We start from the raw sequence: 15103 nt of genomic DNA, 5'->3' as shown, positions 1-15103 counted from the left end.
TGGGTGGTGCTGCCATCTATCCGAGGGGTTCTGAGCTTAGATTTACTTTTATCTTTGCGGTGTTCTCTAATCTAACGAGAGGAGTACCTTCCTGACTTAATTCGCAAAAAGGTCAATGGCTGGTGAGCTTAGATTGTCTAAGTGTCAGGAACAACGACATAAGTTTTGGGAATTAATTTTGCAAAATTGAAAACTTCACAAATAGCAAAATTTACATGCATTTCGAAAATTCCATTATTTTAGGAACTCTCAAATTTTTGATATTAAGAAAAAGTCCTGATGATCGAAATAGCAGAAAAACTGAGGGCACTAAATCTGATGAATATGGTAGATGGGATAGAACTCATCAACCGAGTTTAAATCATTATTGTAGAATTGCCAAAGATAACTTTGTGCATTTTCTTTGGATTCATTTTAAATTACAGCTTAAATTTTCTTAAATGGGATCAATATTTTTAAAAAATGTACGCGTTTCCTTTTGTCCATCATTCTGTTTCTTTTTGTCATGTTCTTTGCTTTTAGACATAAAGGCCTATCTATATATCTTTTTATCAAAAATTGGCATGAGCTTTCCGGACAACTCAATAAATATTTTTTTTCGAACAGCTAATTTCTGGTCTAAATAGGGTAAAGTGCTATTTTGATAATTCGATATTTGTTTGAGGATATTTTAGGATTATTTTTTACTTGTTAGTTTGCTAGGAACTGCCTAAGAAATAGATAATTTTTTTTTTTAACTCGGTGCTCATTTGATTATATTTCACAGTCATGATATTATTTTGAAACATTTTGAAGTTCTTTAACTTTTTCGAAAAAAAAAATTTCTTATAAAGTCTTAGAAATTGCTTATGAAATTAAATATTTTTTTAAAACTCTGTTCCAAAACGAGGGCATTTAATCCCAAGACGTTGCTTTAACAGCATTTTAGAGTTCTTTATTTTTCAATGCTTTAGTAACTTCGATAATTTAAACTTAAAATAAATTTTATGAACTTTCTTAACGCAATTTCACCGATAATATTTTAGGAACATCTAAAGACCATTGTCTCCAGACAATAAGTTTTAAGTGTACTAAAAGTGATGAAAATTTACAGTGAGTAATAAAAGTGATAAAACTTTTACTATATATTCCTCCAAGACGCATAATTTTCAAGATAAAATGTTAGGCCATGACGCATTATTTACATGAACCTCTACATTTTTACTCAACAATAATATTACTTTGAATTTCTTAGAATCGTGGCATTTTATTTACATCACCACAATAATAATGTAAGGATAGAGTGAAACATTCTTTTTACACTTTAAAAGATGATAGAAAAAACATGCTAAAATTCTTCATGAAAACATTTATTTTTCATATTCTAAAACAAGTTTTTGACATTTATAAATAGAAAATGTAAAATATAGTACGGATAAAACTTGTTTTCAAGAAAAAAAGTCTTCCAAACATCATCTTGATGTTTCTATATATCATGATCCGATTTTCTAAAATTTAATACACGTTATATAACATGTTTTTCACTATACTTTTCATTTATTTTTAACTGTTCAAATAAAAGAAATTATTTTTATTTATATTTTTACTACTTTTTTTACTAGTATTTTTTCAAATATGAGTTGATCTCTTTAATAGTGTCTTTCTTTATTTCATAACCATCGTTGAACAGCCGACCCAATTTTTGGGTTTACAACTACCAATGTTCAACTCCGTAGCTCAATAATTTTGAACCCAATCTCGAAGGAAAGGGAACTCCTGAATTAAGTATTGGGAAAAATTTGCCTTCGAGGAGGACTTTTTGATGGAGCTAACCTGCATTTACGTTACATGGAGAGGAAGACCACGAGAACCTCCCACGGTTAGCCTGACGGCAAGGGGACTCTATCCCATGATCCGTCTACCACTGAGGATATTTCATGTCAGCGATGAGGTCGGTGCAAGCTGGATGCGGAATTCGTATCTGCCTGCCATCGTTGGGATTCGAGCCCGGTTCACCCTCTTCTTTAATAGTGTATAATAATAATTATTATAACCGTCATTGAACAGCTAACTCAATTTTTATGGCTTTACGAATACTAATGTTCAACTCCGTAGCCTTGTAATTTTGAACCCAATCCAGAAGAACAGGGAACTCCTGGATTGAGTATTGGGATAAATTTGCCTTCGTGGAGGACATTTTGATGGATCTAACCTGCATTTACGTTACATGGAGAGGAAGACCACGAGAACCTCCCACGGTTAGCCTGACGCCAAGGGGACTCTATCCCATGATCCGTCTACCACTGAGGATATTTCATGTCAGCGATGAGGTCGGTGCAAGCTGGATGCGGAATTCGTATCTGCCTGCCATCGTTGGGATTCGAGCCCGGTTCACCCTCTTCTTTAATAGTGTATAATAATAATTATTATAACCGTCATTGAACAGCTAACTCAATTTTTATGGCTTTACGAATACTAATGTTCAACTCCGTAGCCTTGTAATTTTGAACCCAATCCAGAAGAACAGGGAACTCCTGGATTGAGTATTGGGATAAATTTGCCTTCGTGGAGGACATTTTGATGGATCTAACCTGCATTTACGTTACATGGAGAGGAAGACCACGAGAACCTCCCACGGTTAGCCTGACGCCAAGGGGACTCTATCCCATGATCCGTCTACCACTGAGGATATTTCATGTCAGCGATGAGGTCGGTGCAAGCTGGATGCGGAATTCGTATCTGCCTGCCATCGTTGGGATTCGAGCCCGGTTCACCCTCTTCTTTAATAGTGTATAATAATAATTATTATAACCGTCATTGAACAGCTAACTCAATTTTTATGGCTTTACGAATACTAATGTTCAACTCCGTAGCCTTGTAATTTTGAACCCAATCCAGATGAACAGGGAACTCCTGGATTGAGTATTGGGATAAATTTGCCTTCGTGGAGGACATTTTGATGGATCTAACCTGCATTTACGTTACATGGAGAGGAAGACCACGAGAACCTCCCACGGTTAGCCTGACGGCAAGGGGACTCTATCCCATGATCCGTCTACCACTGAGGATATTTCATGTCAGCGATGAGGTCGGTGCAAGCTGGATGCGAAATTCGTATCTGCCTGCCATCGTTGGGATTCGAGCCCGGTTCACCCTCTTCTTTAATAGTGTATAATAATAATTATTATAACCGTCATTGAACAGCTAACTCAATTTTTATGGCTTTACGAATACTAATGCTCAACTCCGTAGCCTTGTAATTTTGAACCCAATCCAGAAGAACAGGGAACTCCTGGATTGAGTATTGGGATAAATTTGCCTTCGTGGAGGACATTTTGATGGATCTAACCTGCATTTACGTTACATGGAGAGGAAGACCACGAGAACCTCCCACGGTTAGCCTGACGGCAAGGGGACTCTATCCCATGATCCGTCTACCACTGAGGATATTTCATGTCAGCGATGAGGTCGGTGCAAGCTGGATGCGGAATTCGTATCTGCCTGCCATCGTTGGGATTCGAGCCCGGTTCACCCTCTTCTTTAATAGTGTATAATAATAATTATTATAACCGTCATTGAACAGCTAACTCAATTTTTATGGCTTTACGAATACTAATGCTCAACTCCGTAGCCTTGTAATTTTGAACCCAATCCAGAAGAACAGGGAACTCCTGGATTGAGTATTGGGATAAATTTGCCTTCGTGGAGGACATTTTGATGGATCTAACCTGCATTTACGTTACATGGAGAGGAAGACCACGAGAACCTCCCACGGTTAGCTTGACGGCAAGGGGACTCTATCCCATGATCCGTCTACCACTGAGGATATTTCATGTCAGCGATGAGGTCGGTGCAAGCTGGATGCGGAATTCGTATCTGCCTGCCATCGTTGGGATTCGAGCCCGGTTCACCCTCTTCTTTAATAGTGTATAATAATAATTATTATAACCGTCATTGAACAGCTAACTCAATTTTTATGGCTTTACGAATACTAATGTTCAACTCCGTAGCCTAGTAATTTTGAACCCAATCCAGAAGAACAGGGAACTCCTGGATTGAGTATTGGGATAAATTTGCCTTCGTGGAGGACATTTTGATGGATCTAACCTGCATTTACGTTACATGGAGAGGAAGACCACGAGAACCTCCCACGGTTAGCCTGACGGCAAGGGGACTCTATCCCATGATCCGTCTACCACTGAGGATATTTCATGTCAGCGATGAGGTCGGTGCAAGCTGGATGCGGAATTCGTATCTGCCTGCCATCGTTGGGATTCGAGCCCGGTTCACCCTCTTCTTTAATAGTGTATAATAATAATTATTATAACCGTCATTGAACAGCTAACTCAATTTTTATGGCTTTACGAATACTAATGTTCAACTCCGTAGCCTTGTAATTTTGAACCCAATCCAGAAGAACAGGGAACTCCTGGATTGAGTATTGGGATAAATTTGCCTTCGTGGAGGACATTTTGATGGATCTAACCTGCATTTACGTTACATGGAGAGGAAGACCACGAGAACCTCCCACGGTTAGCCTGACGGCAAGGGGACTCTATCCCATGATCCGTCTACCACTGAGGATATTTCATGTCAGCGATGAGGTCGGTGCAAGCTGGATGCGGAATTCGTATCTGCCTGCCATCGTTGGGATTCGAGCCCGGTTCACCCTCTTCTTTAATAGTGTATAATAATAATTATTATAACCGTCATTGAACAGCTAACTCAATTTTTATGGCTTTACGAATACTAATGTTCAACTCCGTAGCCTTGTAATTTTGAACCCAATCCAGAAGAACAGGGAACTCCTGGATTGAGTATTGGGATAAATTTGCCTTCGTGGAGGACATTTTGATGGATCTAACCTGCATTTACGTTACATGGAGAGGAAGACCACGAGAACCTCCCACGGTTAGCCTGACGGCAAGGGGACTCTATCCCATGATCCGTCTACCACTGAGGATATTTCATGTCAGCGATGAGGTCGGTGCAAGCTGGATGCGGAATTCGTATCTGCCTGCCATCGTTGGGATTCGAGCCCGGTTCACCCTCTTCTTTAATAGTGTATAATAATAATTATTATAACCGTCATTGAACAGCTAACTCAATTTTTATGGCTTTACGAATACTAATGTTCAACTCCGTAGCCTTGTAATTTTGAACCCAATCCAGAAGAACAGGGAACTCCTGGATTGAGTATTGGGATAAATTTGCCTTCGTGGAGGACATTTTGATGGATCTAACCTGCATTTACGTTACATGGAGAGGAAGACCACGAGAACCTCCCACGGTTAGCCTGACGGCAAGGGGACTCTATCCCATGATCCGTCTACCACTGAGGATATTTCATGTCAGCGATGAGGTCGGTGCAAGCTGGATGCGGAATTCGTATCTGCCTGCCATCGTTGGGATTCGAGCCCGGTTCACCCTCTTCTTTAATAGTGTATAATAATAATTATTATAACCGTCATTGAACAGCTAACTCAATTTTTATGGCTTTACGAATACTAATGTTCAACTCCGTAGCCTTGTAATTTTGAACCCAATCCAGATGAACAGGGAACTCCTGGATTGAGTATTGGGATAAATTTGCCTTCGTGGAGGACATTTTGATGGATCTAACCTGCATTTACGTTACATGGAGAGGAAGACCACGAGAACCTCCCACGGTTAGCCTGACGGCAAGGGGACTCTATCCCATGATCCGTCTACCACTGAGGATATTTCATGTCAGCGATGAGGTCGGTGCAAGCTGGATGCGAAATTCGTATCTGCCTGCCATCGTTGGGATTCGAGCCCGGTTCACCCTCTTCTTTAATAGTGTATAATAATAATTATTATAACCGTCATTGAACAGCTAACTCAATTTTTATGGCTTTACGAATACTAATGCTCAACTCCGTAGCCTTGTAATTTTGAACCCAATCCAGAAGAACAGGGAACTCCTGGATTGAGTATTGGGATAAATTTGCCTTCGTGGAGGACATTTTGATGGATCTAACCTGCATTTACGTTACATGGAGAGGAAGACCACGAGAACCTCCCACGGTTAGCCTGACGGCAAGGGGACTTTATCCCATGATCCGTCTACCACTGAGGATATTTCATGTCAGCGATGAGGTCGGTGCAAGCTGGATGCGGAATTCGTATCTGCCTGCCATCGTTGGGATTCGAGCCCGGTTCACCCTCTTCTTTAATAGTGTATAATAATAATTATTATAACCGTCATTGAACAGCTAACTCAATTTTTATGGCTTTACGAATACTAATGCTCAACTCCGTAGCCTTGTAATTTTGAACCCAATCCAGAAGAACAGGGAACTCCTGGATTGAGTATTGGGATAAATTTGCCTTCGTGGAGGACATTTTGATGGATCTAACCTGCATTTACGTTACATGGAGAGGAAGACCACGAGAACCTCCCACGGTTAGCCTGACGGCAAGGGGACTCTATCCCATGATCCGTCTACCACTGAGGATATTTCATGTCAGCGATGAGGTCGGTGCAAGCTGGATGCGGAATTCGTATCTGCCTGCCATCGTTGGGATTCGAGCCCGGTTCACCCTCTTCTTTAATAGTGTATAATAATAATTATTATAACCGTCATTGAACAGCTAACTCAATTTTTATGGCTTTACGAATACTAATGTTCAACTCCGTAGCCTAGTAATTTTGAACCCAATCCAGAAGAACAGGGAACTCCTGGATTGAGTATTGGGATAAATTTGCCTTCGTGGAGGACATTTTGATGGATCTAACCTGCATTTACGTTACATGGAGAGGAAGACCACGAGAACCTCCCACGGTTAGCCTGACGGCAAGGGGACTCTATCCCATGATCCGTCTACCACTGAGGATATTTCATGTCAGCGATGAGGTCGGTGCAAGCTGGATGCGGAATTCGTATCTGCCTGCCATCGTTGGGATTCGAGCCCGGTTCACCCTCTTCTTTAATAGTGTATAATAATAATTATTATAACCGTCATTGAACAGCTAACTCAATTTTTATGGCTTTACGAATACTAATGTTCAACTCCGTAGCCTTGTAATTTTGAACCCAATCCAGAAGAACAGGGAACTCCTGGATTGAGTATTGGGATAAATTTGCCTTCGTGGAGGACATTTTGATGGATCTAACCTGCATTTACGTTACATGGAGAGGAAGACCACGAGAACCTCCCACGGTTAGCCTGACGGCAAGGGGACTCTATACCATGATCCGTCTACCACTGAGGATATTTCATGTCAGCGATGAGGTCGGTGCAAGCTGGATGCGGAATTCGTATCTGCCTGCCATCGTTGGGATTCGAGCCCGGTTCACCCTCTTCTTTAATAGTGTATAATAATAATTATTATAACCGTCATTGAACAGCTAACTCAATTTTTATGGCTTTACGAATACTAATGTTCAACTCCGTAGCCTTGTAATTTTGAACCCAATCCAGAAGAACAGGGAACTCCTGGATTGAGTATTGGGATAAATTTGCCTTCGTGGAGGACATTTTGATGGATCTAACCTGCATTTACGTTACATGGAGAGGAAGACCACGAGAACCTCCCACGGTTAGCTTGACGGCAAGGGGACTCTATCCCATGATCCGTCTACCACTGAGGATATTTCATGTCAGCGATGAGGTCGGTGCAAGCTGGATGCGAAATTCGTATCTGCCTGCCATCGTTGGGATTCGAGCCCGGTTCACCCTCTTCTTTAATAGTGTATAATAATAATTATTATAACCGTCATTGAACAGCTAACTCAATTTTTATGGCTTTACGAATACTAATGTTCAACTCCGTAGCCTTGTAATTTTGAACCCAATCCAGAAGAACAGGGAACTCCTGGATTGAGTATTGGGATAAATTTGCCTTCGTGGAGGACATTTTGATGGATCTAACCTGCATTTACGTTACATGGAGAGGAAGACCACGAGAACCTCCCACGGTTAGCCTGACGGCAAGGGGACTCTATCCCATGATTCGTCTACCACTGAGGATATTTCATGTCAGCGATGAGGTCGGTGCAAGCTGGATGCGGAATTCGTATCTGCCTGCCATCGTTGGGATTCGAGCCCGGTTCACCCTCTTCTTTAATAGTGTATAATAATAATTATTATAACCGTCATTGAACAGCTAACTCAATTTTTATGGCTTTACGAATACTAATGTTCAACTCCGTAGCCTTGTAATTTTGAACCCAATCCAGAAGAACAGGGAACTCCTGGATTGAGTATTGGGATAAATTTGCCTTCGTGGAGGACATTTTGATGGATCTAACCTGCATTTACGTTACATGGAGAGGAAGACCACGAGAACCTCCCACGGTTAGCCTGACGGCAAGGGGACTCTATCCCATGATCCGTCTACCACTGAGGATATTTCATGTCAGCGATGAGGTCGGTGCAAGCTGGATGCGGAATTCGTATCTGCCTGCCATCGTTGGGATTCGAGCCCGGTTCACCCTCTTCTTTAATAGTGTATAATAATAATTATTATAACCGTCATTGAACAGCTAACTCAATTTTTATGGCTTTACGAATACTAATGTTCAACTCCGTAGCCTTGTAATTTTGAACCCAATCCAGAAGAACAGGGAACTCCTGGATTGAGTATTGGGATAAATTTGCCTTCGTGGAGGACATTTTGATGGATCTAACCTGCATTTACGTTACATGGAGAGGAAGACCACGAGAACCTCCCACGGTTAGCCTGACGGCAAGGGGACTCTATCCCATGATCCGTCTACCACTGAGGATATTTCATGTCAGCGATGAGGTCGGTGCAAGCTGGATGCGGAATTCGTATCTGCCTGCCATCGTTGGGATTCGAGCCCGGTTCACCCTCTTCTTTAATAGTGTATAATAATAATTATTATAACCGTCATTGAACAGCTAACTCAATTTTTATGGCTTTACGAATACTAATGTTCAACTCCGTAGCCTTGTAATTTTGAACCCAATCCAGAAGAACAGGGAACTCCTGGATTGAGTATTGGGATAAATTTGCCTTCGTGGAGGACATTTTGATGGATCTAACCTGCATTTACGTTACATGGAGAGGAAGACCACGAGAACCTACCACGGTTAGCCTGACGGCAAGGGGACTCTATCCCATGATCCGTCTACCACTGAGGATATTTCATGTCAGCGATGAGGTCGGTGCAAGCTGGATGCGGAATTCGTATCTGCCTGCCATCGTTGGGATTCGAGCCCGGTTCACCCTCTTCTTTAATAGTGTATAATAATAATTATTATAACCGTCATTGAACAGCTAACTCAATTTTTATGGCTTTACGAATACTAATGTTCAACTCCGTAGCCTAGTAATTTTGAACCCAATCCAGAAGAACAGGGAACTCCTGGATTGAGTATTGGGATAAATTTGCCTTCGTGGAGGACATTTTGATGGATCTAACCTGCATTTACGTTACATGGAGAGGAAGACCACGAGAACCTCCCACGGTTAGCCTGACGGCAAGGGGACTCTATCCCATGATCCGTCTACCACTGAGGATATTTCATGTCAGCGATGAGGTCGGTGCAAGCTGGATGCGGAATTCGTATCTGCCTGCCATCGTTGGGATTCGAGCCCGGTTCACCCTCTTCTTTAATAGTGTATAATAATAATTATTATAACCGTCATTGAACAGCTAACTCAATTTTTATGGCTTTACGAATACTAATGTTCAACTCCGTAGCCTAGTAATTTTGAACCCAATCCAGAAGAACAGGGAACTCCTGGATTGAGTATTGGGATAAATTTGCCTTCGTGGAGGACATTTTGATGGATCTAACCTGCATTTACGTTACATGGAGAGGAAGACCACGAGAACCTCCCACGGTTAGCCTGACGGCAAGGGGACTCTATCCCATGATCCGTCTACCACTGAGGATATTTCATGTCAGCGATGAGGTCGGTGCAAGCTGGATGCGGAATTCGTATCTGCCTGCCATCGTTGGGATTCGAGCCCGGTTCACCCTCTTCTTTAATAGTGTATAATAATAATTATTATAACCGTCATTGAACAGCTAACTCAATTTTTATGGCTTTACGAATACTAATGTTCAACTCCGTAGCCTTGTAATTTTGAACCCAATCCAGAAGAACAGGGAACTCCTGGATTGAGTATTGGGATAAATTTGCCTTCGTGGAGGACATTTTGATGGATCTAACCTGCATTTACGTTACATGGAGAGGAAGACCACGAGAACCTCCCACGGTTAGCCTGACGGCAAGGGGACTCTATACCATGATCCGTCTACCACTGAGGATATTTCATGTCAGCGATGAGGTCGGTGCAAGCTGGATGCGGAATTCGTATCTGCCTGCCATCGTTGGGATTCGAGCCCGGTTCACCCTCTTCTTTAATAGTGTATAATAATAATTATTATAACCGTCATTGAACAGCTAACTCAATTTTTATGGCTTTACGAATACTAATGTTCAACTCCGTAGCCTTGTAATTTTGAACCCAATCCAGAAGAACAGGGAACTCCTGGATTGAGTATTGGGATAAATTTGCCTTCGTGGAGGACATTTTGATGGATCTAACCTGCATTTACGTTACATGGAGAGGAAGACCACGAGAACCTCCCACGGTTAGCCTGACGGCAAGGGGACTCTATCCCATGATCCGTCTACCACTGAGGATATTTCATGTCAGCGATGAGGTCGGTGCAAGCTGGATGCGAAATTCGTATCTGCCTGCCATCGTTGGGATTCGAGCCCGGTTCACCCTCTTCTTTAATAGTGTATAATAATAATTATTATAACCGTCATTGAACAGCTAACTCAATTTTTATGGCTTTACGAATACTAATGTTCAACTCCGTAGCCTTGTAATTTTGAACCCAATCCAGAAGAACAGGGAACTCCTGGATTGAGTATTGGGATAAATTTGCCTTCGTGGAGGACATTTTGATGGATCTAACCTGCATTTATGTTACATGGAGAGGAAGACCACGAGAACCTCCCACGGTTAGCCTGACGGCAAGGGGACTCTATCCCATGATTCGTCTACCACTGAGGATATTTCATGTCAGCGATGAGGTCGGTGCAAGCTGGATGCGGAATTCGTATCTGCCTGCCATCGTTGGGATTCGAGCCCGGTTCACCCTCTTCTTTAATAGTGTATAATAATAATTATTATAACCGTCATTGAACAGCTAACTCAATTTTTATGGCTTTACGAATACTAATGTTCAACTCCGTAGCCTTGTAATTTTGAACCCAATCCAGAAGAACAGGGAACTCCTGGATTGAGTATTGGGATAAATTTGCCTTCGTGGAGGACATTTTGATGGATCTAACCTGCATTTACGTTACATGGAGAGGAAGACCACGAGAACCTCCCACGGTTAGCCTGACGGCAAGGGGACTCTATCCCATGATCCGTCTACCACTGAGGATATTTCATGTCAGCGATGAGGTCGGTGCAAGCTGGATGCGGAATTCGTATCTGCCTGCCATCGTTGGGATTCGAGCCCGGTTCACCCTCTTCTTTAATAGTGTATAATAATAATTATTATAACCGTCATTGAACAGCTAACTCAATTTTTATGGCTTTACGAATACTAATGTTCAACTCCGTAGCCTTGTAATTTTGAACCCAATCCAGAAGAACAGGGAACTCCTGGATTGAGTATTGGGATAAATTTGCCTTCGTGGAGGACATTTTGATGGATCTAACCTGCATTTACGTTACATGGAGAGGAAGACCACGAGAACCTCCCACGGTTAGCCTGACGGCAAGGGGACTCTATCCCATGATCCGTCTACCACTGAGGATATTTCATGTCAGCGATGAGGTCGGTGCAAGCTGGATGCGGAATTCGTATCTGCCTGCCATCGTTGGGATTCGAGCCCGGTTCACCCTCTTCTTTAATAGTGTATAATAATAATTATTATAACCGTCATTGAACAGCTAACTCAATTTTTATGGCTTTACGAATACTAATGTTCAACTCCGTAGCCTTGTAATTTTGAACCCAATCCAGAAGAACAGGGAACTCCTGGATTGAGTATTGGGATAAATTTGCCTTCGTGGAGGACATTTTGATGGATCTAACCTGCATTTACGTTACATGGAGAGGAAGACCACGAGAACCTCCCACGGTTAGCCTGACGGCAAGGGGACTCTATCCCATGATCCGTCTACCACTGAGGATATTTCATGTCAGCGATGAGGTCGGTGCAAGCTGGATGCGGAATTCGTATCTGCCTGCCATCGTTGGGATTCGAGCCCGGTTCACCCTCTTCTTTAATAGTGTATAATAATAATTATTATAACCGTCATTGAACAGCTAACTCAATTTTTATGGCTTTACGAATACTAATGTTCAACTCCGTAGCCTTGTAATTTTGAACCCAATCCAGAAGAACAGGGAACTCCTGGATTGAGTATTGGGATAAATTTGCCTTCGTGGAGGACATTTTGATGGATCTAACCTGCATTTACGTTACATGGAGAGGAAGACCACGAGAACCTACCACGGTTAGCCTGACGGCAAGGGGACTCTATCCCATGATCCGTCTACCACTGAGGATATTTCATGTCAGCGATGAGGTCGGTGCAAGCTGGATGCGGAATTCGTATCTGCCTGCCATCGTTGGGATTCGAGCCCGGTTCACCCTCTTCTTTAATAGTGTATAATAATATTTATTATAACCGTCATTGAACAGCTAACTCAATTTTTATGGCTTTACGAATACTAATGTTCAACTCCGTAGCCTAGTAATTTTGAACCCAATCCAGAAGAACAGGGAACTCCTGGATTGAGTATTGGGATAAATTTGCCTTCGTGGAGGACATTTTGATGGATCTAACCTGCATTTACGTTACATGGAGAGGAAGACCACGAGAACCTCCCACGGTTAGCCTGACGGCAAGGGGACTCTATCCCATGATCCGTCTACCACTGAGGATATTTCATGTCAGCGATGAGGTCGGTGCAAGCTGGATGCGGAATTCGTATCTGCCTGCCATCGTTGGGATTCGAGCCCGGTTCACCCTCTTCTTTAATAGTGTATAATAATAATTATTATAACCGTCATTGAACAGCTAACTCAATTTTTATGGCTTTACGAATACTAATGTTCAACTCCGTAGCCTAGTAATTTTGAACCCAATCCAGAAGAACAGGGAACTCCTGGATTGAGTATTGGGATAAATTTGCCTTCGTGGAGGACATTTTGATGGATCTAACCTGCATTTACGTTACATGGAGAGGAAGACCACGAGAACCTCCCACGGTTAGCCTGACGGCAAGGGGACTCTATCCCATGATCCGTCTACCACTGAGGATATTTCATGTCAGCGATGAGGTCGGTGCAAGCTGGATGCGGAATTCGTATCTGCCTGCCATCGTTGGGATTCGAGCCCGGTTCACCCTCTTCTTTAATAGTGTATAATAATAATTATTATAACCGTCATTGAACAGCTAACTCAATTTTTATGGCTTTACGAATACTAATGTTCAACTCCGTAGCCTAGTAATTTTGAACCCAATCCAGAAGAACAGGGAACTCCTGGATTGAGTATTGGGATAAATTTGCCTTCGTGGAGGACATTTTGATGGATCTAACCTGCATTTACGTTACATGGAGAGGAAGACCACGAGAACCTCCCACGGTTAGCCTGACGGCAAGGGGACTCTATCCCATGATCCGTCTACCACTGAGGATATTTCATGTCAGCGATGAGGTCGGTGCAAGCTGGATGCGGAATTCGTATCTGCCTGCCATCGTTGGGATTCGAGCCCGGTTCACCCTCTTCTTTAATAGTGTATAATAATAATTATTATAACCGTCATTGAACAGCTAACTCAATTTTTATGGCTTTACGAATACTAATGCTCAACTCCGTAGCCTTGTAATTTTGAACCCAATCCAGAAGAACAGGGAACTCCTGGATTGAGTATTGGGATAAATTTGCCTTCGTGGAGGACATTTTGATGGATCTAACCTGCATTTACGTTACATGGAGAGGAAGACCACGAGAACCTCCCACGGTTAGCCTGACGACAAGGGGACTCTATCCCATGATCCGTCTACCACTGAGGATATTTCATGTCAGCGATGAGGTCGGTGCAAGCTGGATGCGGAATTCGTATCTGCCTGCCATCGTTGGGATTCGAGCCCGGTTCACCCTCTTCTTTAATAGTGTATAATAATAATTATTATAACCGTCATTGAACAGCTAACTCAATTTTTATGGCTTTACGAATACTAATGTTCAACTCCGTAGCCTAGTAATTTTGAACCCAATCCAGAAGAACAGGGAACTCCTGGATTGAGTATTGGGATAAATTTGCCTTCGTGGAGGACATTTTGATGGATCTAACCTGCATTTACGTTACATGGAGAGGAAGACCACGAGAACCTCCCACGGTTAGCCTGACGGCAAGGGGACTCTATCCCATGATCCGTCTACCACTGAGGATATTTCATGTCAGCGATGAGGTCGGTGCAAGCTGGATGCGGAATTCGTATCTGCCTGCCATCGTTGGGATTCGAGCCCGGTTCACCCTCTTCTTTAATAGTGTATAATAATAATTATTATAACCGTCATTGAACAGCTAACTCAATTTTTATGGCTTTACGAATACTAATGTTCAACTCCGTAGCCTTGTAATTTTGAACCCAATCCAGAAGAACAGGGAACTCCTGGATTGAGTATTGGGATAAATTTGCCTTCGTGGAGGACATTTTGATGGATCTAACCTGCATTTACGTTACATGGAGAGGAAGACCACGAGAACCTCCCACGGTTAGCCTGACGGCAAGGGGACTCTATCCCATGATCCGTCTACCACTGAGGATATTTCATGTCAGCGATGAGGTCGGTGCAAGCTGGATGCGGAATTCGTATCTGCCTGCCATCGTTGGGATTCGAGCCCGGTTCACCCTCTTCTTTAATAGTGTATAATAATAATTATTATAACCGTCATTGAACAGCTAACTCAATTTTTATGGCTTTACGAATACTAATGTTCAACTCCGTAGCCTTGTAATTTTGAACCCAATCCAGAAGAACAGGGAACTCCTGGATTGAGTATTGGGATAAATTTGCCTTCGTGGAGGACATTTTGATGGATCTAACCTGCATTTACGTTACATGGAGAGGAA

General features: G+C 42.4%; 1 protein-coding gene across 14 annotated transcripts in view; it reads right to left on the bottom strand.

Annotated features, from left to right (window-relative positions):
* LOC107447376 (coiled-coil domain-containing protein AGAP005037) overlaps positions 1-15103 on the bottom strand; it is a 759443-nt gene that overhangs the window by 91923 nt on the left and 652417 nt on the right. The gene's annotated exons all lie outside the window — the stretch shown is intronic.

The sequence above is a fragment of the Parasteatoda tepidariorum genome, chromosome 10 (genome assembly GCF_982258835.1).
Source record: "Parasteatoda tepidariorum strain Cologne lab strain chromosome 10, Ptep-v5.0, whole genome shotgun sequence".
Taxonomy (NCBI): domain Eukaryota; kingdom Metazoa; phylum Arthropoda; class Arachnida; order Araneae; family Theridiidae; genus Parasteatoda; species Parasteatoda tepidariorum.
This window is presented reverse-complemented; position numbering and strand designations above follow the sequence as displayed.